The sequence below is a fragment of the Olea europaea genome, chromosome 6 (assembly GCF_002742605.1).
Source record: "Olea europaea var. sylvestris chromosome 6, O_europaea_v1, whole genome shotgun sequence".
Taxonomy (NCBI): domain Eukaryota; kingdom Viridiplantae; phylum Streptophyta; class Magnoliopsida; order Lamiales; family Oleaceae; genus Olea; species Olea europaea.
Window position 1 is genome coordinate 10892624 of NC_036242.1, and position 23631 is coordinate 10916254.

The following is a 23631-nucleotide window of genomic DNA, read 5'->3' on the forward strand; positions in this document are numbered from 1 at the left end:
TCACTTTCATATTGCTGTATTTTGAAGATTCAATTTCTTGTTTTTCAAGGTGTTATTCTACCCAATTATGCATTGAAGTTTAGTCTAAATTCAAGTCATTACTCTTTCAAAATTTCTGTAGAGATTTGTTCAAGGTTTCAAGTTACAAAGGCGTTTGATTTTACTCTACTTTTCGGATTTTCCCAACAATCTCAAGTCGAATTTCTTTGATTCAATTTGTTGGAGTGATATATATTTCTTCTCTTCATGATTTGTTGATCTCCTATTTTGTGTAAACAGAAATGACCTCGATTTTCAACCCCGAATACACTTCAAACGATATTCCTATTGTGGGTACTTTGGAAGGCATTGTTTCGACCGATATGATACTCTAGTTGCTATTGCACCTCCGGTTGTGGTTGCCCCTCCTACCATACATTCGAACTCTGTTTCACATGGAGAGAAATCGGAGAAATTTTTTGGGGTTGATTTCAAAAGATGGCAACAGAAACTGCCATTCTATCTCATACTCTCAATTAGGCAAAGTTCTTAAAGGAAGACCCTCCTGCCTTGCAAGAAGGGAAAAATGAACGAGCATTGCTTATTGCGCTAGATGCCTGGAACCATTCAGATTTCTTGTGCAAGAATTATATACTGAATGGATTGGACAATGCGTTGTGCAATATTTACTACGCCAAGACATCTGCAAGGGAATATGGAAATCCTTGGAGAAGAATACAAGACTGAAGATGCGGTAACGAAAAAGCTCATCGTAGGGAAGTTCTTAGATTACAAAATGGTAGATTCCAAGATGGTCATCAGTCAAGTGTAGGAATTGCAAATAATACTTCATGACATTCATGCAAAGAACATGTCTCTAAGTGAATCATTTCAAATTGCTGCAATAATTGAGAAACTCCCGCTAATGTGGAGGATTTCAAAAACTACTTAAAGCACAAGGGTAAGGAAATGAATATTGAAGAGCTTGTAGTCCGATTAAGGATTGAAGAAGACAACCGAAATTCAGACAAACGTGTTGGTAATAAACCACTACAAGTAAAGGCCAATGTGGTAGAATCCAACAATAACAGAGGCAATAAGAGGAAGCATTCGATAGAGACTTCCAAAAGGACTTCAAAGAAGTTCAAAGGCAACTGTTATAACTGTAGAAAATTGGGACATCATTTTGTCGATTGTCGCAAACCAAAGAAGAAAGTCAAAGCAGATATCACTGAATCTGATACCATATCAAGTGGCATATCGAAGATGAACTTATGTGCCATGGTTTCAGAATGCAAAAACATTGGAAACCTTATGGAATGGTGGGCTGATACGGGTGCTACCCGTCATATTTGTGCCGACAAAGGGTTGTTCACTACCTATACTCCAATTGAAGGAGAGAAACTCTACATGGGGAACTCATCATCGTCAAAAGTGGAAGGACGAGGCAAAGTTATATTGAAAATGACATCGGGAAAGGAACTTAGCCTTAACAACATCTTTCACGTACCGAATATTTGCAAAAACCTCGTGTTAAGCTCATTACTTAGTAAGAATGGTTTTAAGTTAGTCTTTGTATCAAATAAGTTTGTACTTACCAAAAATAATATATATGTGGGCAAAGGCTATGTAAAAGATGGACTATTCAAAATGACTGTCCTAACTATTGTACCAAAGAATTCAAGCAATAAAACTTCTTCTTTTGCTTATATTGTTTACTCTTCTAATTTATGGTATCATAGATTAGGACATGTAAATTTCAATTCAATACGAAATTTGATGAATTTGAGTCTACTACCAAATGTGCATTTTAATAATAAAGGATATGTGAAACATGTGTAGAGGCAAAGTTGGCAAAAGCGCCATTTCCCTCGGTTGGATGAACCACTACACCGTTGGAACTAGTTCACACTAATGTGAGTGACTTGAAGTTCGTACAAACAAAAGGTGGTAAAAAGTACTTCATCACATTTATAGATGATTGCACACGATATTGTTATGTATACTTGTTGTAAGGTTGAAGCGTTAGAAATGTTTAAACATTACAAAAGATAAGTTGAAAATCAACTTGAGAAACGAATAAAATTAATTTGTATTGATAGAGGTGGAGAATATGTGGCTCCATTTAAAGAGTTTTGTGCAGAAAATGGAATTATTCATCAAATTACTGTGCCATATTCACCTCAATCTAATGGGATTGCTGAACGTAAGAATAGAACCCTTAAAGAGTTGATGAACTTAGGGCCTACGCCAAAACATGGGGGGCTATACTTTTAGGAAATCATATTCTGAATAAAATACCGCACAAAGATAAGGCTGAATCTTCTTATGAATTATGGAAAGGTCGAAAACCTTCCTACAAATACCTTAAAGTGTGGGGTTGCTTGGCGAAGGTACAAGTACCTATACATAAGCAAGTAAAGATTGGACCAAAGACAATTGGTTGTGTCTTTATTGGATATGCTTTGAATGGTAGTGACTCGATGTCAACTTTGAGCAATTATTTGAACATGATAATTAACAAGACTTGGTCCAAGGGGGATTGATGAAATTGGTTAAAATATCAAAAAAATGGCTAAGTATAGAAGTGGCTCAGTGTCAAATTTGAGCTGTTAGTTGAACATGATCCAAGGGTCAAAATATGAAAGTAAATAGACCACAGTGTTTTACTCATCGAGTAGATTATTGTAGTGTATTTGAACATCAAAAATTCCAATTCTGGATGAATGAGAAATTGTTGTCCAAAGTTGGATGAAAAAAATGAGTCGTCGCTCATTTTTCGCTCAAGGGATAGTGAGCGAACGTCGAACAAAAAGGTCTTTGAATTATTGCTCGAGTGAGATGCCAGTGAGAAACTAACGAAAATTTGATTAGTGCGTCTGTTCAAAAGGTTGCACGATTTGGCTCGTGTGAATTCCCACACAACCTTCAACATCTATAAATACGGGCCTTGGGACGTGGTTTTCCTCACACCAATGATATGCAATAATTAGCGTTTCATTTTCTCTCATCTCTCAACCATTTCTTGTATTATATTGCACAAAAGTTTTAGTTTTTCTTACATTCCATTAAGGAGTGTATATACTACCTTCCGGTTCGTTGTTCCTTGTGTATTGTAGTGCTACTTAAACCGGGTGGAAGTCGTTGTATCTTGGAAATTGATTGTCAAATTCCATGGGCACCGTTGCGGGGCAAATTCGACTTAAGGAGAAAGTGTTCAACACTTGCCTCGACTCACTTTCATGTTGCTACATTTTGAAGATTCAATTTGTTGTTTTTCAAGGTGTTATTTTGCCCAATTATGCATTGAAGTTTGGTCCAAATTCAAGCCATTACTCTGCTGAAATTTCTGTAGAGATTTATTTAAGGTTTTAAGTTACAAAGGCATTTGATTTCACTCTACTTTTCAAATTTTTCCAACAAACCTATTTCTTCAAGCTCTGAGTTTTGTTGGCGAAACTCTGCCAAGTGTTTTGGGTGACTTCCATCTAGATTTCACTGTTTCGGCTTAGGCAATATTTCATTTGAACAAAACTCTTTCCTTTCTATTTAGTGTTAATCTGTTTCATTTCTCAAAGTCCTAAATTCCACTATTGCCAAACCTTCAAGTGAGAAAAACCACCTATCTAGCTAGAGCTGGTCCTGTGGTTTTGGGGCCTAAGGTGAACTCCATAAGTTAGAGCCCCCAAAATTAGCGTGAATGTAAAATCCAACCGTATATTATTATGCAACATACTGCTAACTAGGGACGAATTCAACATTGGATTCAAGATCAGGCTAAAAAATTTCAAGTCGAACTAATGTGCGAAAAAAATTACAGATAAAAAACTGTTTTTACAAAAAAAAAAAAAAAAAAAAAAAAAAAAAAAAAAAAAAAAAAAAAAAAAAAAAAAAAAGAAGAAGAAGAGTTTTTGGGCCTAGAGCCCCCTAAATCCATCCCTACCGCTAACTTAAAACTTAACAATAAAACAACAAACAAATATATTAAAATTCTGCTTTTAATGAATTTTGGAAAATGTAAGATTATTCATTTCTGAGCTTTCAAAGGCTTGATCATTGTGATTTATTCTTTGCATTACCATGAGGGCAAAAACTACTACCACTACGTAAATCCAAACGCTGAAATAGTTTTCTGTAAATTTCAAATTGAATAGAATAATCACTTTACCAAATAATTACTCTAGGGCCCAACACTAATCAATTTCATAAAAAGCTATAAATTACTAACAAACTAGTAGAAAAAGCTACTGGAGTGATACAAACATGAAATATTTCCATATATTTTTCTGACATTACCCACTCACTTTCTCTCACAATGCACTACCTCTCTCCTATATATATATATATATTTTTTTTTTCTTCTCTCTCTCTCTCTCTAATTGCTCCACCACTCACACACTACACTGTTTATTCTATCCTCATACACACTTGTATCTATATTTCCTTCACCAACTCTTCTCTCTCATTACCACACATATATACACGCCACCTTTCTTTCAACTCTTTTTCACTCTTCTTTATTCCCACTCACACACATATATAGACATGCATGGTTGGTGCCTGAAGCTTCTTGTATGTCGGTGGAATGTAGCTGCATCGATTCTAGAACCATCCTTCGATGGCGGTGGCAAGAAGGGGCAACAGATTCTGGATGATTCTTCTTGTGGTGGTGGAGATGATTTTATACAGATTCTAGATTGAGTTATGCTACAATGACAAAGGAGTTTGACAAACTTGGATCTACACCAATTATTTAAAAAAAAAAAGATTTTTAAATCATTTGAAATCAATTGTCTGAATTTTGTCAACACACTTTGAAAATTCGCTTTTGTAAACCAACTTTGTTGAAGTAGAATTATTGTTCTAGATTATATACTTTTGGCCATAGAAAAAAAATTGGCCATGGAAAGGAGGCCCCCTTCAGTTTTGGGCTTGAGGTGCAGGCCTCATCCGCCTCATCTCAGAACCGACCATGTCCTTGGTCACCATCCAACCAAAAGATATCTTCTTAAAACACTGATACCCAAAATCAGTCTGAGGATAATTGCTCAGACTCGAAAATTAAGAGTGGAGGTGCCTTTTAAATAATTGAATAATTTGTTCAAAGATGGACTTCAGATGAAAAGTGTGGTGCCTTACACGGATTGATGCCTGACCAAAGGTGCCTTATAGATAATATACATCAAAGACAGGACTTGGGATGAAAAGTAGGGATGCTAGATATGGGTGAATACTTCGACAGAATGTTCCTTTCGCAACATGCACGTGGATAGTTCCCATATTCTGAATCAAACTATAACAAGCTACAAGTTTATTCAAATGCCAGAAAAGCATCCAAACATATTGCATTTCAATAACAAAACACATGATCGACCTAGAAAGGGCCGGAAGATCAGAAGTTACGTGGAAAATTGTGTGTAGGAGAGACGAGCGAGCGGAGATTTGGGTAGAGTTTATAATTGCATACCTTTACCTATGCTTCAATATTTTTTCTCTTTTAAGTTTGTTTCCTTATCTAACCAAGTTTCCTTGTAAGATTGATTCTAAATGAGATTCTTTAACCCCAGAGATCACATGCTCATTCCATGAACTGATATGGTAATTTTTTTAATAAAGGCTACCTTCCTTAAATACACAAATATGAGTTTGAATGCCATGCTTCATCAAAAGTGATGCGAACCCTGTAGCAACGTTGACTACGAAACCCACAACGAGATTGACGAACTCAAGAAATCCAAATTAATCCAAAAGTTTAGGATTAATCCAAAAGAAAGTCGAACAAAAAAAACCCAACAAGAACGACGCTTGGAAGACCCCTTGATCATGCAATCCAAGAATTAAATTCGATTGTTTGAACGCCACAAGTTAACACTTGATAAGTTCGAAATTGTTCAATGAAGAACGATGAAGAGAAGACAATACGCCTCACTTTCAATATAATATCAAAAATGTCAAAGATTTTTAACAATTGAATGAAAACTCCTATTTATACTAAACCTAAAAATTAGGTAAAAATCGTGCAAAAGTCGAGCATAATCCCCAAAATATGGAAAAGAATAAAAAACTAACAAAATATGGAAAATTGTCAAAAATAGAAAATTTGCCAAAATTTTTGGCCTATGCGACCGCGACGTTCATTTCTATGCGGTCGCATAGTTCAAGTAAGTTTCCCTCTTTAAGTTTTAGTAAGCCTCCATGCGACCGCAAGCCTCATAAGCCTATGCGGTCGCATAGGCTTATCATTTTCCTCCTTCTTCGGCCTTCGATATTAAATTGATCCAAGTTGATTCGGCCTTTAACCCGAACATGAAAGTTGCTCCATTTTGAGTCCTGAACATGGTTCCATCAATAGTTTCTTGAACGAGCAATCCCATCACTTGTTTCACTTGCTTTGCCCTTGATCGCATCATTGGTCCACCATCGACTATCAATAGATCTCGTCTCGCACTCGCCTTCGTCGGGCTCGACTCCTGGATCATATCATCTCCTCTCTCTTCAAAAGGATTCGTCCTCAAATCTGGACCTGCATCAAACAGAGATAGATCAGATACATTAAAAGTAGCCGAAACATTGTACTCACCTGGAAGGTCCAACTTGTAAGCATTGTCGTTTATCTTTTCAATCACTTGAAATGGTCCATCGCCCCTCGATTGCAACTTGGACTTCCTCTGCTCCGAAAACTGCTCTTTCCTAAGGTGCACCCAAACCCAATCTTCTGGCTCGAATGTCACGTGCTTCCTACTTCTGTTTGCCTATGACGCAACCAATTTACCTTTGTTTTCAATTTGCGCTTTTACCTTTTCATGGAGTGACTTAACCAATTTCGCCTTCTTTTTGCTATCTAAACTACCACATTCATTCACAGGTAAAGGAATTAAATCCAAAGGAGTTAGCGGATTAAAACCATAAACAATTTCAAATGGAGAATATGACGTAGTAGAGTGAACAGCTCGATTGTATGCAAATTCAACAAATGGTAGACACTCCTCCCAACTTTTCAAATTTTTATTGATTACTGTGTGCAACAATTGTGTCATGGTCCTATTCACCACCTCGGTTTGCCCATCCGTTTGTGGGTGACAAGTTGTGAAAATAGTAATTTAGTACCTAACTTGCCCCACAAAACTCTCCAAAAGTGACTTAAAAATTTAACATCCCGATCCGACATAATGCTTCTAGGAACTCTATGTAAACGCACAATCTCTTTAAAAAATAAGTCAGCAATGTTCGCGGCATCGTCTGTTTTGTGACACGGTATAAAATGTGCCATTTTGCTGAACCTATCTACAACCACAAAAATAGAATCCCGACCTCTCTTAGTCATAGGTAAACCCAAAACAAAGTCCATCGAGATATCAACACAAAGCTCACTAGGTGTAGGTAAAGGTGTGTACAAACCTTGAGGTAAAACCTTAGATTTAGTCCTTTTACAACTTATGCATCGACTACAAATTCACTCGACATCACTTTTCATCTTAGGCCAGCAAAAATGCTCCTTCAATACATATAAAGTCTTTTGAACCCCAAAGTGTCCTATCAATCGACCACTATGTGCCTCCCTTACTAACAACTCCCGAATAGAACAATTAGGAACACATAACCTATTTTCCCAAAATAAATACCCCTCATGCCTAAAGAATCTATCAACCGCCCATTTTATGTATGACAAATAAATATCCGAAAATTCAACATCTTTTTCATACAATTCCTTAATATGTTCAAACCCAAGTAGCTTAGAATCAAGAGTAGTTAGCAATACGTACCTTCACGACAACGCATCCGCCACCACATTTTCCTTACCTTGTTTATACTGAATGATGTATGAAAAGGTCTTAATGAATTCCATCCACTGTGCAGGCATCTTGTTCAATTTACCTTGTCCTCGCAAGTGCTTTAGTGACTCATGATCGGTGTGTATTACGAACTCCTTCGGCCATAGATAATATTGCCAAGTCTCCAAAGCTCGAACAAGTGCATAAAGTTCTTTGTCATATGTAGGATAATTTAAAGCAGCTCCACTCAATTTCTTGCTAAAGTATGCAATAGGCCTCCGATCCTGCATTAAAACTGCTCCAATCCGTATTCCTCATGCATCACACTCAATCTCGAATGTTTTATCAAAGTTAGGTAATGCCAAAACAGGTGCTTCACACAATCTACATTTAATAGTATTAAATGCAAGTTCTTGTTCATCACCCCAATGAAAACCTACACTCTTTTTAACTACTTCCGTGAGTGGTACGGTGATAGTGCTAAAATCCTTCACAAAACGCCTATAAAAACTAGCTAAACCATGAAAACTCCTAACTTCCGTTATGTTTTTAGGTGTCGGCCAATCTTTGATAGCTTTTATCTTTTCATCGTCTACTTCTACCCTATTAGCACTAATCACAAAACCAAAAAAAATAATTCTATCCAGTTGTTCTTTCCTTAAAACAATTAACACACACTTTAAATGTCCCAAATGCTCTCCTAAGTCTTTGCTATAGATTAAGATGTCATCAAAATAAACCACAACAAATTTTCCTATAAAAGCACGCAAAACATGATTCATTAATGGCTATCTCAACATTCTCTCTTTTTCTCCAACTCACTATTTGCTCTCATTTTTTCTAACTTCTTTGCTCTCATCTCTTCCTCACTTCTCAATTTTAATTGGTCTTCATAGACTTGCGCCGGTGATAATGGCACAAGAGTAATGGTCCTTCCATCCTTAATGAAACTATATCAATTTTTGTATCCATCATGCATAGCCTTCCTATCGTATTGCCATGGTTGCCCCAATAAAATATATCCCGCTTGCATTGACACCACATCACACACTAACTCGTCCTTATAACTCCTAATTGACAAATTAAGTAACACCCTTCGATTCACCATCACCTCACCACTCTCATTCAACCATTGCAATTTATAAGGTCTCGGGTGTCTCGATAATGTTAAACCCAATTTTTCTACAAGAGATACGCTAGCCACATTAGTGCAACTACTACCATCAATTATAACACTACATACCGTATTGTTGACGTGGCATCGAGTTTGGAAAATGTTCTCCCATTGCAACTCCAAGTCATCCGCTTTGACGTGAGTAGTGAGAGTTCGCCTTGTGACTAGTAGATCCCCAACCGGCCCTTCAACTTTTTCTTCTTCACTAACATCCTCCAACGTCGGCATGTCATCAAACTCGCCATCACTATCGCTCACAATCTCTCCATTATCCCGCAACACCATCGCCTGTTTGTTTGGGCATTGAGAAGCAATATGTCCCATTCCCAAACACCTAAAACATTTGATGTCCCGATTGCGCGACGGTTGTGCCTTCAGTTTTGATATTGGTTTGCTAACGTTTTCATCCTTGTCTTTTTGCCAATCATTTTTACCTCTAGGTGCAGCCCCATTTTTGTTGTTGTCATCCCACTTCGATTTCCATGTTGGATTAGGAGTCGAAGTACCTAATGGTTGCCTAGACGTCCCCTTCCTCTTCAATTGCCTCTCGACCTTCATTGTCACATGTAACATGTCCTTTATTTCCATATAGTGTTGCAACTCTACAACATTTGCAATATCCCGATTTAACCCATTCAAGAATCGTGCCATGGTATCTTCCCGATCTTCCTCCACATTAGCCCAAATCAAAAGAATTTCCATCTCCTTGTGATAATCCTCTATGCTTTTCGATCCTTGGTACAAACCTTGCAATTTTTGATGGATTTCCCTATAATAGTGACTCGAAAAAAACCTCCTCCTCATCACCTTCAATTCATCCCAAGTGCTAATTGGTCTTTCCTGACCCCCTACGCCGTGATGTAAGTACTTGATCCCACCAAAATATCGCGTAATCCACGAATTCAAGCACCGCCAATTTTACCTTTTTCTCTTCCGAATAATTATAGCACTAAAAAATCATCTCAACCTTCCTTTCCCACTCTAAATATGCTTCTGGATCGCTTCTTCCCTTAAATTGCGGAAAGTCATTTTAATACTTCCCAAATTTCCATCTACTTCATCTCTCAAGTTATTTCTACCCCGTCTTTCCATCATATCGCCTCTATGCCTCGCTCGACTCATATCAAAGTCATTTTCATCAAAATCATTCTCATCACTATGATACTCATCTCGCCTTCCTCTCTTAGATTCACACCTTCCTGGCCCCCTAGCATTAGACATCTCCACTTGTCCCCGGCTAAGATTAGCAATTGTAGTACCTATTTGAACCATCCATTCCCCTTGCCTATCCACCTTCTCCCTAACATCACCAAGTACCCTTTCAAACCTCCTTATCATGTCCTCCATGCATTGTTGTCATTACCGTTTCGGCTTGAATTAGAACATTCTCTTTCCGACATCATATCACACAATTTTTTTTATGCCTCACAAAGATTTCACTCGGAAAACACTCACTATAGATTTTTCCCTCTATTAAACTCACCACTCATCCTTTTACCACTCAAAGTCTCCCTCCAAGCACTTCAAAGAACCAAGTGAACTAAATCAATTGTTTTACCGGGAATTCAAACAAACCGAATATTAATCGAAGACCACGAGACTCAAAGGACTTGAATAAGTGGAATAGATGAATGTTTTGACAAGAATATGTGAATAGACTCAATAAAAGATTGAAAGAATCGAACCCAATTGAATATCCCAAAGTCAAACACGATGTAGGAATTGTTGTTGGTTAAAAAAACAAAATCAAACAATAATAATATCAATTTTTTTGTTTGTGAATAGTACTTCGAGATGAACAGTATCTCAAATGTACAGTAACTTTTTTTTGTACTTCTTGATTAAAAAAGATGATTAAACTGCCAACAACTCAATGAAACGATGAAAAGAACAAAAACAAAAACAAAGAAGAACTAAGAAAAAACAATTAAAATTGAAGAAGAAACTAAGAAAACAAAATTAACGACTCAAACAAACAAATAAAAGATATAACCTTCAATTAATTTGGAGCCAAAGCTCTGATATCAACTATACGAATCCCGTAGCAACGTTGACTATGAAACCCACAACGAGATTGATGAACCTAAGAAAGTCAAATTAATCCAAAAGTTTAGGATTAATCCAAAACAAAGTCAAACAAAAAACTCAACAAGAACGACGCTTGAAAGACCCCTTGATCACGCAATCCAAGAATTAAATTTGATTGTTTGAACGCCACAAGTTAACACTTGATAAGTTCGAAGTTGTTCAATGAAGAACGATGAAGAGAAGACAATACGCCTCACTTTTAATTCAATATCAAAAATTTCAAAGGTTTTTAACAATTGAATGAAAACTCCTATTTATACTAAACCTAAAAACTAGGTAAAAATAGTGCAAAAGTCAAGCATAATCCCCAAAATGTGGAAAATTGCCAAAAATAGAAAATTCGCCAAAATTTTTTGCCTATGAGACCGTGACATTCATTTCTATGCGGTCGTATAATTCAAGTAAGTTTCCCCCTTTGAGTTTTGGTAAGCCTCCATGCGACCGCAAGCCTCATAAGCCTATGTGGTCGCATAGACTTATCATTTTCCTCCGTCTTCGGCCTTTGATATTAAATTAATCCAAGTTGATTCGGCCTTTGACCCGAACATGAAAGCTACTCCATTTTGAGTCCCGAACATGGTTCCATCAATGGTTTCTTGAACGAGCAATCACATCACTTGTTTCACTTGCTTTGCCCTTGATCGCGTCATTGGTCCACCATCGACTATCAACGGATCTCGTCTCGCACTCATCTTTGTCGGGCTAACTCCTGGATCGTATTCGTTGGGCTCGATTCCTGGATCATATCAAAAAGCATTTGGCGTACAGATGTTAGTCAGTAGGGCAGTGTTGTGCTGCGTCGATGGTATGATGATAATGGCGAAGGTGAAAGTTGGTGGTTCATAGAATTACCTAATATTGCAGCAGATGTATGGATCTATCCCTTTGTCGGAAGCCTATGTGGCCTTTGCTGCCACAAGAACCACTTGAAACCTTCTTACGATTTAGGGTATAACAAAATTCTAATTGCCTATATTGTGATTTTGTTTTACCCTTCTAAATCCCTTCAACCAAGATGGAACTCCAAAAATTTCAAAATCTATTGCTCTCGCACCCAGTAAATGACCCAAACACTGCCAATCGTGCCTTCCGCCAAAGAGCTGTAATTTTTCTTGCTTGGTCAACGAAAATATTTCTTTTTATCAATAGTTACCAAACTTTTAGACAACCATTCCATCCTAAGTATAACATCCAAGTCTGATTTGTCGTGTAAGTACAGTTGGTCGTGTATAAATTTGCACTCCCATTTTGAGAATTGTACACCTTATATCCTTCTCAATATCACCTGCTGTGCATTTTTCTCAAGCAACACAACTTGTCCATTGTTTTTAGTTCCTTATTTTGGTTGTCTCTTCTTCTACTTCACTCGCTTAACCTAAAAAGTGCTGTCTTTTTTCTACCCCTAGTCTTAAGTTTCCCTTGATCATTTTGGTGCATTCTTTTGTATTAGTTTTGCTGTGTCCAGCAATTTAAAATATCGCTACGGAAGTATTCAACGATTGAAAATCTAATGGAAAAATAGAGTCACGAAATGCTAATGGCATGTTCTACTTGTTGGAAAATAATATATTAAAGCAATTTATTAAAGTTATTATATTAACGCAATATATTCAAGTTGAATGAAATTGTAACAATAATTCATATGTTTCCAGTCTTGTTAATTCTATAGTTAATTTGTATTTGAATTGGTTCAATTCCATAGTTAATTTGTGGTTACAAATTCAATAATGGCTATTGTAACATTATTTGTATTAAATACAAAATTAAATAAGAATTTGAAACCTCTTTCATCCTAGTACTATATACGGAGGTGTTCTCCTTATTCTATACACCAAAAAATCGCTCCAAGTTTTTCCTTTCTCTTCGTTTCAAGAGTTTAGTTCTTAGTAACTTAGATGATTTAGTTCTTTGTTCAAGCTTTGGTGATAGAATTGTGAGCATTCTTAATTGGCCTAGAGTAGTGACGAGGTGCTAGTCAACTAGTTTCAACAATTGTATCGTGAGAGACAGACGCTATATATCAGTCCTCTTACACCATAGTGGTGGGCGAATCTATTTTAAGACAACTTTTGTGCAACGGATGCATGGGTTCCTTTAAATACCACTAATATCTCAACAATAGTTTTCTCTGATTTTATTGTTACTCTATTTATTGTAATGTTTCCTTCCATTATTTTATTTATACAATTCGAGCAATATTTATAATTTCTTATTGCATTTTAACTAACATCTGAAAATAGATTCTACTTAAAGAAATATTGTTGTGAAAATAATATTCTCCACAAAATTTATAAAATCTTGAAAACTGGAAGTTATGATACAGTGTCTAGGAGGCCAGGTTTTAACTGGGACCTTTTATGATCCATGCAGCCAACCTAGGAACTAAATATTTTTGAAGGATGCTAGACTTGTTGAGGCTTGCTCAGACCCTTCCAGTCTTTTTTGAAAATTATCTGTAGAGTGATATTCGATTGTAGGAAGAAAATAGCTTATTTGAAAATAAGCATCTTTTTTTTTTTTCATTAGAAAATTAGCATATTTTCAGTATTGAAAAATAGTATAATTTTCAAATGGTTTTGGGAAAAACAACATAATTTTCAAGTGAAAAATTAGCATATTTTCTAATCGTGAAAGCAGCATAATTTTAAAGTTATTTGAAAAATAGCATAATTTTGAAATTAACGCAACTTGATATTTCAGAAAGGTAACTGAATCAATTAATGTGGACGTGACCCAAATAGTAACTACTGGAAATCAGGCTATGGGCTTGGCTTGGCTATGGCTGAAGGGCCAAGTTCTGTTGTAACTCAGACTGTGACTAAATTGCCAAATTATTGTGTTAGTCAAATTGTGGCTCCAATAACTGGTCATACTGTAACTATTCAGTTAATCATGGGAAAAAATCGAAGAAATTCAGTGGTTTGAATTTCAAAAGGTAGCAACAGAAGATGTTATTCTATGTGATACCTTGAATCTTACGAGGTTCTTGACTGAGATAGCTCTGAAACTCGATGAGAGTGAGAGAAATGTCCAAGCTATCAACACACTTGAAGCTTGGAAAGACTCTGATTTCTCGTACCACAATTATGTCATGAATGATTGAAAAAGCTTGAGGTACAAGGGCCTGTGATGTGAGAGAAGGTGGGGTGGGGCCCACCTTTTTTTTAATTGCTGTGGGGTCTGACCCCATACAGTGAGGGGTTTGTACACCCCTTGTGAACGGTACGTGAAGCTCGATTCTGAATGATTTGGCAGATTCACTATACAACGTGTATAATACGATGAAAATTGTTAAGGAGTTGTGAGAATCTTTGGATCGAAAATATAAGATTGTGAATGTTGGGACTAAGAAATTTATCGTTGGCAGATTCTTAGATTATAAGATGATAGACTCCAAAATAGTAATTAGTCAAGTGCAGAAACTCCATGTGATTTTACATGAAATTCATGCTGAGAGGATGATTTTGAGTTAAACTTTCCAAGTAGCTTGAAAAATTACCTCCGACTTCGAAAGATTTCAAAACTTACCTAAAGCACAAGCGAAAGGAAATGAACATTAAAAAATGATAGTTAGGTTTCAAATCGAAGAAGATAATTGAAGTTCAGAAAAGAAGGGGTTCAATCCTGGTGTGGCTGAAACTAATGTTGTGAAACATGGTCAAAGTTCTAAGACCTATAAAAACAAGCTTGGACCATTCAGTGGTAAAATGAAAAAGCTAGGACCAAATGTGGCATTTCCAAATAGAAGTTTGAAGGAAAATGCTACAATTGTGATAAAGCAGGCCATAAGTCTTCGAAATGCAGATTGTTGAAGAAGAACAATAAGAAAGAAGCTAATGTGATTGAATACATGGCACACGACGTGTCAAAGATAAATCTCACAGCTGTCATTTCTAAAGTGAATATGATGGGTTCAATCCCAAATGAGTAGCGGATTGACACAAGAGCTACTAAGTATGTGTGCTTTGATAATGAACTGTTTACCGTGTTTGAAGTAATTGAGAATGGAGAGAAGTTGTTTATGAAAAATTTGGCAACTTCTGAAATCAAGGATCAAGGAAAGGTAGTTTTAAAGATGAATTCTGCGAAAGAGCTAACTCTCAACAATGTACTGTATATACCAGAAATTCGAAAAACATAGTGTCTAGGTTACTTTTGTTTTGAATAAGCATGGTTTCAGTATTATGTTTGAGTTAGACAAAGTCATTTTGTCTAAGAGTGGAATGTTTCTAGTAAATGTTTATGCTTCTGATGGTATGTTTAAATTGAATGTAATGGTTGTGAAGTCAAAAATTTATAAAGTTAATTTTTCTGCTTACTTGTTTGAGTCTTCCAGTTTGTAGCATGGTAGACTAGGATATGTTAACTATGATACTTTACGTAGATTAGTTAACTTGAATTGTATACCCATGTTCCATATTGATTCGAAATATAAGTGTGAAACTTGTGTTGAGGCAAAATTCATAAGGTGATCCTTTAAATCAATTGAATGAAATACAAAACCACTGGATTTAATTCATAGCGATATATGTGAATTAAATTATTTTGCAAATAAGAGGTGGTAACAAGTACTTCATTACTTTTGTAAACGAAAGTACAAAATACCGTTATGTGCATTTGCTTAAAATTAAAGATAAAGCTATAGAGAAATATATTCTTTATAAGAAAGAAGTTGAAAATCAACTTAATAAGAAAATTAAGGTGTTGAAAAGTGATCGAGATGGTGAGTATGAAATTCGCTGCAGTTAAATGGTGTCACCGAATGGGAAAATTGTACTTAAAAATAAAAGATGAATGCAATTTTAATAAGTTTTGAATTACCTAAAAACATGTGGAGGGAAGCTGTGTTATCGACAAATTACCTCGTAAATAAGGTGTCTCGAAAGAAAACGGAAGAGACCTCTTATGAATTATGAAAATAAATAAAGTCTTCCAATAAATACTTATCATTGTGGGGGGTATCTTGCTAAAGTGGCAGCTCCAACACCAAAGGAGGTAAAGATAGACCCAAAAACTATAGATTGCATCTTCATTAGCTAGGTAAATAATAGTAGTGCTCATCAATTTCATGTGCATGAGTTTAAAATCCTAGACAGACACAAATATACGATAATGAAATCGAGAAATGCTTCATTCTTTAAACATGTATGTAGATCCAAAGGGGAAGGAAGCTTTTCTAAAAGAACACACGGGACTATAATTGGAAATAGTCAGGATAAAAAACTAGAAGAGAAGGTTGATGTTGAACCAAAACGTAGTAAAAGAGAAAGACAAAAAATTCGTTTAGTCTTGACTTTTTTACTTATATGTTATAAAGTGAACCTCAAAACTTTCAAGAAGTTGTGAACTCTTCAAAAGGACCTGATGCGAACCCAATTAGCAAGGTTACTATCGAACCCACAGGAATTGACACCAGATCCTAAGAATACTCAAATACAAAGAAGGTTTAGGATATAATCCCTAAACGTTGAACCAAGCAACCGAAGGTATATAAAACCCACGACCTCTTAATCACAAAGTCTCGAAATTACACTCGTGTTGTGGATTTGAACCAATAAAAGATGAACCAAAAAACCTAGTAAGAATGATACTTGAAAGGCCCCTTGATTACACAATTCAATGATTCACACCCGATGATTTGTTTGAATGCCACAAGATATTAAATCTTGATAAGTCGGTATTTTGAAGCCAAAGCTTCTTGAGAGAAAACTCCATTAATTCATCATAAAAGTGTTCTATTACAATAAGAATAATCCTATTTATATGAAGTTATAAAACCTAATTTAAAAATAGAAATAAACTCCTAAAATAATTAAAAACGTAAATAGACTCCTAAAATGTGAAAGTTACCAAAAAGACAAGAATTCTAGTCAAATATAGCTTCTCGTGCAAAAGGAAATATTCTGCCTTTGTTTAGATCTATCCTAGATCACATCATCCCCTATCTCTTCGAAATGATTTGACCTCGAATCCATAACTTGAATGCCCAAGTTGTAGCCCTTACTTCCAATCAATGCAAGTACATGGAATGGTCCGTCTCCCATCGGATGCAATTTGGACCTCTTTTGAACTCGAACCCGATTTTTTCTGTTGTAAATCCAACTACCTTCACTTGGATCAAAGTGTGCTCACCTTGACTGCTTGATCTTGCAAGTTTGAGATGCTCCAATAGCAACTCCATCTGATGAATAACCATGCGTCTTCCTTGCTTTACTTGGCCCAAGCACTTGAGGTAATGTCATGTCCAATGTGTCAACGTTGCCCTTCAAATAATCTTTTCCATTCAACCCTCTGCATTTGAACTTTGACCAATGCCTTTGAAACTCCGTTGTCTCCTTGGGAATCACAAAGTCAACTTTTGGCAAATAAGAGAAATTCAACCGAAGCTCAATTCCTGGATCGGGTAGTATTCCAATGGGATAGTTTTCTGGAACTAAATTTCCGATAACCTGCAAAATAGAATTAGCAAAGCTGGGGAGGAAAATGTCAGTTTTCTCCAACACCCCGTCAACTTCATGTTCCTCTTCATTTAAGCTCACTTCCAACGTTTCCTTCCCCTCCTAAGATTCTTCTTCATTTTTCTTTCTACAACTCTACTTCCCCTTCCTGATTTTCACTCTCAATTTCTTTTTCACTCTCTCATAGCATTTCTCCTTTTTCCTCAAAATCAACCACCTCACTATTTTCTCTCGAACTCTCTTTCTGTGAAATATTTTTCTCTCCCTTTTCCCTCAATCTCCTCTCTGCATTACTTTTTACCTTGCATTGATCCTCATATGCTTGTTGCGGTGTCAGTAATACAAGCTTAATATATCTCCCATCCTTGGTAAAGCTGTAGCAATTTGTGACTCCATTATACCTTGCCTTCCTATCACACTTCCATAGTCTACCCAACAAGTGTGACGAGCATGTAATAGAACGATGTCACACAACACTTCATCGTAGTACCTTCCAAGTGAGAAACTTAACTATCTCCATATTCATCCAACCACTGCAACTTATAAGGTTTAGGATGTGCACTCATTTTCAATCCTAATGGTTCCACAACCGTATTGCTAACAAAATTAGTGAAACAATCTCCATCAATAATTAAACTACATACCTTGCCTTCAACATGGCATCTAGTTTGAAAGATCTTCACCCGTGATTGCTCCACATTATCCAGTTTGATTGGTGTATTGATAATTTGCTTCAACGCACGGATGTTAAAGCTATTAAATGGATGTTAAAGCTATCTTTTTAAAAGAAGATTTAGAGGAAGAAATTCACATGGAACAACTTGAGCATCTTTCATGACCATGGTAACAAAAGAAAGTTCGTAAATTGGTAAAGTTTTTATATGGCTTGAAACAAGTATGGCTGGACAAAACTCCTGAACCGAACCCGACGGTTCTTCTTAAATTAAATACCCGAACGAGTATTTGAATCGAGAACCGATGGGTACGATTCAGTTCGGCTCTCGATTTTAGACAAAGACCCGAAGAATTGAATCTCACTAATTTTTTTATTTAATTTATTTTAAATAAGCAAAATTATTTTATTTTTTCTAAATAAATTTGTTAACTAGTTAATTTAGTTCAAACCAAAAAAATATGATTTCCGTATTTCTAATTTTCAGTTCAAAGCCAACTTAATCAAATTGACATCAATTTTATCAAAATCTGTTATTCTACTGTAGTGTCGTTTCTATTGGAGAAAATCAAATTAAAGCTCTACAACGTCTCTCTTAATTATTTTGAGCTCGCTATATTTTTCTTACTGTGATTTAATAATCAAAACTATAAAGAACTTAGCAGAGAGAGACACAAAAGACACATAAGATTGGACTACGTTATTTTGTAAGAGTTAAGATTGAACATATCATTAATTGAAATAATGTAACTTTGTAAATATTTAAAAATTTGAGGGTTTTTTCTTCACTCTAAGTTTCTCTCTTCTCTTTGTTTCAAATGTTTAGTTCTTAGTAATTTAGATAGTTTAGTTCTTTGTTCTAACTTGATGATAGAATTGTGAGAATTCTTTGTTCGTCTAAAGTAGTGATAAAGAGTTGGTCAACTACTTTCAACCGTTGTATTCTGGAAGACAAACTCCATCAATACTCTTGCACCATAGAGGGGAGAGATGGCGAATCTGTTTTAAAAAAACTGTGTATAACACATGTATCGGTCTTTTCAATACCGCTACTACCTCAACAACCATTTTCTCTAATTTTATTATTACTTTGTTTATTGTAATGTTTCATTCCATTATTTTATTTATACAATTCTAGCAATATTCTAATTTCTATTTTTGTATTTTCCTAATACTACTTATGATCAAATTTTCTATGGTAGCACAAGTCTTATTCATCACTATGTGTCTCGTGTGTAAGCAAACAACACTTTATAGAATAGGCAATTTGAGAGAAGTCTCTTGTTATTTCGAAATGATACAAACTTCTATTAAAATTCTTCTCGGTCTAGTTTTGCTTCACAATTTTCTAGATAGACACACAACCTTTCTCATGTAAGACACCAATAGATTGAACAAATTATGGGCCATTTTTAGAGAATTGATGTGAAGTGGTTTTTGTTGGTACACACCAGTATGTACGATAACCGTGCGTGATCATTGGCGGATCCAGAATTTCAATTGAGCAAGAGCGGCCATTGATCGTTGACTATTGACCGTAAAAAAATATTTAAAATTAAATATAATAATTATTTGCTAAAACTGAACATATATAATTTTGTTATACATGTTAACAATATTCACAAAATGATATAGTGGTTAGGTTTTGTATAATTCAAAGAAGGTTCGAATCTTTGCAATTGCATTAAAACCACTAAAACGGATTATATATTATTCTATTACATTTAGTTTCAAAATTTAACAAGTATCATGATAGCAAAGCTTTCAATAATCTTAAAGAGGGATCACAAGTTTGAATCCCTTCTCTATTGCATTAGTTTTGGTAAAAATTGTAGAACTAAAAAAATTACATAATAAATTGGTTTGGAAGAGATATGATCCCCGGACCTCCAATTTGTATGTGAAAGCTCTAACCAGTTGAGCTACAAGAGATGTATGAAAATAAAATAAATTACCAGATATATAACCTAAAACTTTTATCTACTATTAACCAAAAACAAAAAGAATTTTTTTTTGGTGGATCCAGCACGGGCGACCATTAGTGCTCGTTGGGTGCAGGATCCTCCACTGTGCGTGATTATGTACAATTGCGCATGGTTTTGTGCAACTCGTGCACTAGCCGTGCCACGATTGTGCACAAACCCCCCCTCTCCACAATTTATTGTTTTAACATGACTTCTCTTCTTTATTTTTACCACAAATGCCACTTGTGCAAGAGAAAGATTTGTATTCCACAAAATCATAGTGTATATAATTTGAAATTCTCTTATATATTGTGTAATGATTAAAAGTCCACTTATCATAATAAATAATCATACAAAGCCCACATATAAATTAACAAACCTATGATATCTCTCTTAAATTAATTTCCATTACCTACATTTTCATTTTGTTTTACCCTAAACTCACTCAACTAAGAATGAGCTCCAAATGTTCCAAATTCTATAGTTCTTGCTTTCTCAAAATTTCAGTCCATTTCCTTCTGAATTTATGCATATTGATATGTAAATAAACAAAATACAATACCAAAAAACCGTGAATTGCGCATGCTGTCACAACAACTCACATATTTATTGAAATAAATTAAGGAACGATCGTAGCTAAAAAAATGATTACTTATATTGTTAATAATTCATTATTTACGAGCCTTGCCAAATCAATTTAAGTAATCGCCAATCTCCAAAAGAAGATCTTCAATTTAAGGAACTAGCTTTCCGTATAAATACAACCATAATATTACAATAACATTCTAATGTAGAAAAAGAAAACATACTAAATGCCTTAAATATTACTTTTGTAGAAGTCCAGACATTTTCGAAGGAAGTTATTGAATTTTTGCAATGATGCTATCGCGCAATTAAGACAAAAGAAATTGCCATAATTTATGTGTTCAAAATAATAATGATAATTTATGTTTGACTGACAAAACTGTACATTCAATGCTTATTTGTTGTGTAGTCATAGTTCAGTGTGTATAAATTTGCACTCCCTTTTTGAGGTTCATACACCTTATCTCTTGCTGTGCATTTTTCTGAGGCAGTACAGCTCGTCCATTGTTCTTAGTTCCTTATTCTTGGTTTGTTCTTCTTCCGTTGCACTCGCTTAACTTGAAAAGTGCTCTCTCGATCATTTTGATGCATTTTTTCATAATCGTTTAGCTGTATCCAACAATTTATACTATTGCTACCAACTTATTCAATGATTTGAAAATTAATGAAAAAATAAAGTCACGAAATACCAATTGCACGTTCTATGTCCGATCAACTTTTCTACGGTAGCACCAAGTCTTATTCATCACTATTTGTAACATCCGGATTCTTAAAAAGGGCTTAAGTGTTATTAAATCAAAAAATAATATATCAAACACAACAAAAAATAAATATAACAAGCATTTATTTATCAAAAAAAAAAAATGATGTCTTTGAAGATAAAATAAAAATAACATTCATTCTCAAAAGTAACTAATTATTTAAGAAGAAATCTTTCTAGAACATAGGTGGTAGCAATTCCTGTGCGTAGTGCTACTAAAACTCCGTCCCTCTTATCATAAACATATATGGCCTATAAAACAAATTCCAAAATTTAAAGTACAAATACAAGTTCAGATAAACCACATGCAACATCACTTACCTCGTAACTTGAATGAAATTTGATGAATAAGTGTGAAGTACTTGACTTCTAAGTGTCTCCTTATGAATCCTTGTGTGTGTAGGACAAATGAAATGACGTGTGTGAGAGAAAGGTGATGGACATGAGTTTTTTTGTGGAAATAATAAAATATTGTCATGGATTGGAGAGTGGAATATTTCCTTACGTGGAAATGGAAACTCATTGACCTTCGGTTGACTTCTCGTTTTGATTATAACAAACAAATTATGTTTATTACTAACAATTATATTTGAGTGACTATAGAAGTTATGAAAAACATGGAAAATCGAAGACAACAGGTTGCTTTTGGAGCTTTCACAAAAATTGAACAAAGTAGAAGTTGAGCTACACAATAAGTCAACGAGCACTTCATCAAGTCAAACAATGAAGAAATTAGACTCAGACACCTTGATTTCAAATGTAAAGGTAAAACACTTTAGTAATTGGCAAATACATCATTTGAAGCTCAAGAAAGTTTCTTTGCACAACAAACGCAATTTTTTCTATGGCATGAACCTAATTATACACTTTAATGTCAAAAATCTTGAAAAACAAGTTAGAAACATCCTTCATGAGCTTACACCCTTTTCAAACATTAAAAGATGGAAAATTCTAACCGTCGGACGCAAATTGGCCTAAAGGACGTGTCCCGTAACTTTGGCGGACGCATCCTATAACTCTAGCCTAGAGGACCCATCCGGAAATCATAGCGAACATCCGGTACGGTAGGTTTGTCCAACGATCTAAAAATTGAAAGTTCTGACTTCTGAACAAAAAAGGTTAGTTGACAATCTATTAAGCAAGATGACGTCCGGTAGCCTCATCCGATAAGACAGAACTTTTGATGATTTTGCTGCTATAAATACCAGATCATTTGCATTCAATTATAGACCTTTGTGAGCATTAAAGTGAGATATTATTGATCTTAACCACTCAATCATTTCTCTTTATCTATCTTCTCAACTCATTTATATTAGAAAATTTTTTGATTGATTCAACCTTTGAAAATCATTTCACATTTATCAAAGTTTTTTTTATCTAACACTTGAGCTTCAATTATTTCTATTTACTAAAGTGCTAGCCTACTTCTCTTATTGTACTCAACTCCGAATATATCATTCATTTCAAGAAAGTTTTTCTTTGTAAAACTTTTTATTTTCAAACTTGTAGGTCATCAGAGGTGTTGAAAGTTGGATTACACCATAAGTCAATCAAAATAGTGAAAAAGACCTTGCTCATGACGGAGAGCTTGGTAACGGGGGATGTAGATCATTGCATTGGATCAAACCTCCATATCGTATCATTTGACTTTTCTTCCCTTTTACTTATTTTGCTTTTGCTTATTATTTGTGCTTTCGTCTTAATCTTTGTTCATTTTCATATTTGTAAATATATGATTAATTGCTACATTTAAGTGCGTATTAGTTGTATACTTAGAATTATTTTTCAAAAAAATTATAATAACCAATTCACCCCCTCTTGATTAGCTAGTTTTGGGCCTTCAGTTGGTATCAAATCTTGACACTCACCTTCTTAGATTTCAAAATCTAGAGTAAATGGCTAACCAAATGTTTCAAAATCTTGAAGGACATTCTACCAATCGACCTCCCTTCTTTGATGGCACACAATACAATAATTGGAAGGCTAGAATGATGATTTACATTCAATCTATAGATTACAACATTTGGGCAGTGATTGAATATAGGCCTTATAAACCTACTAAGACTATTAAGGTAGATGGCCAACTTGATCAAGTTGTTCCCAAACCTAGGGAAGAATATGATGAAGATGATAAAAAAAAATTATCCTTGAATGCAAAAGCTAAGAATCTTCTCTACT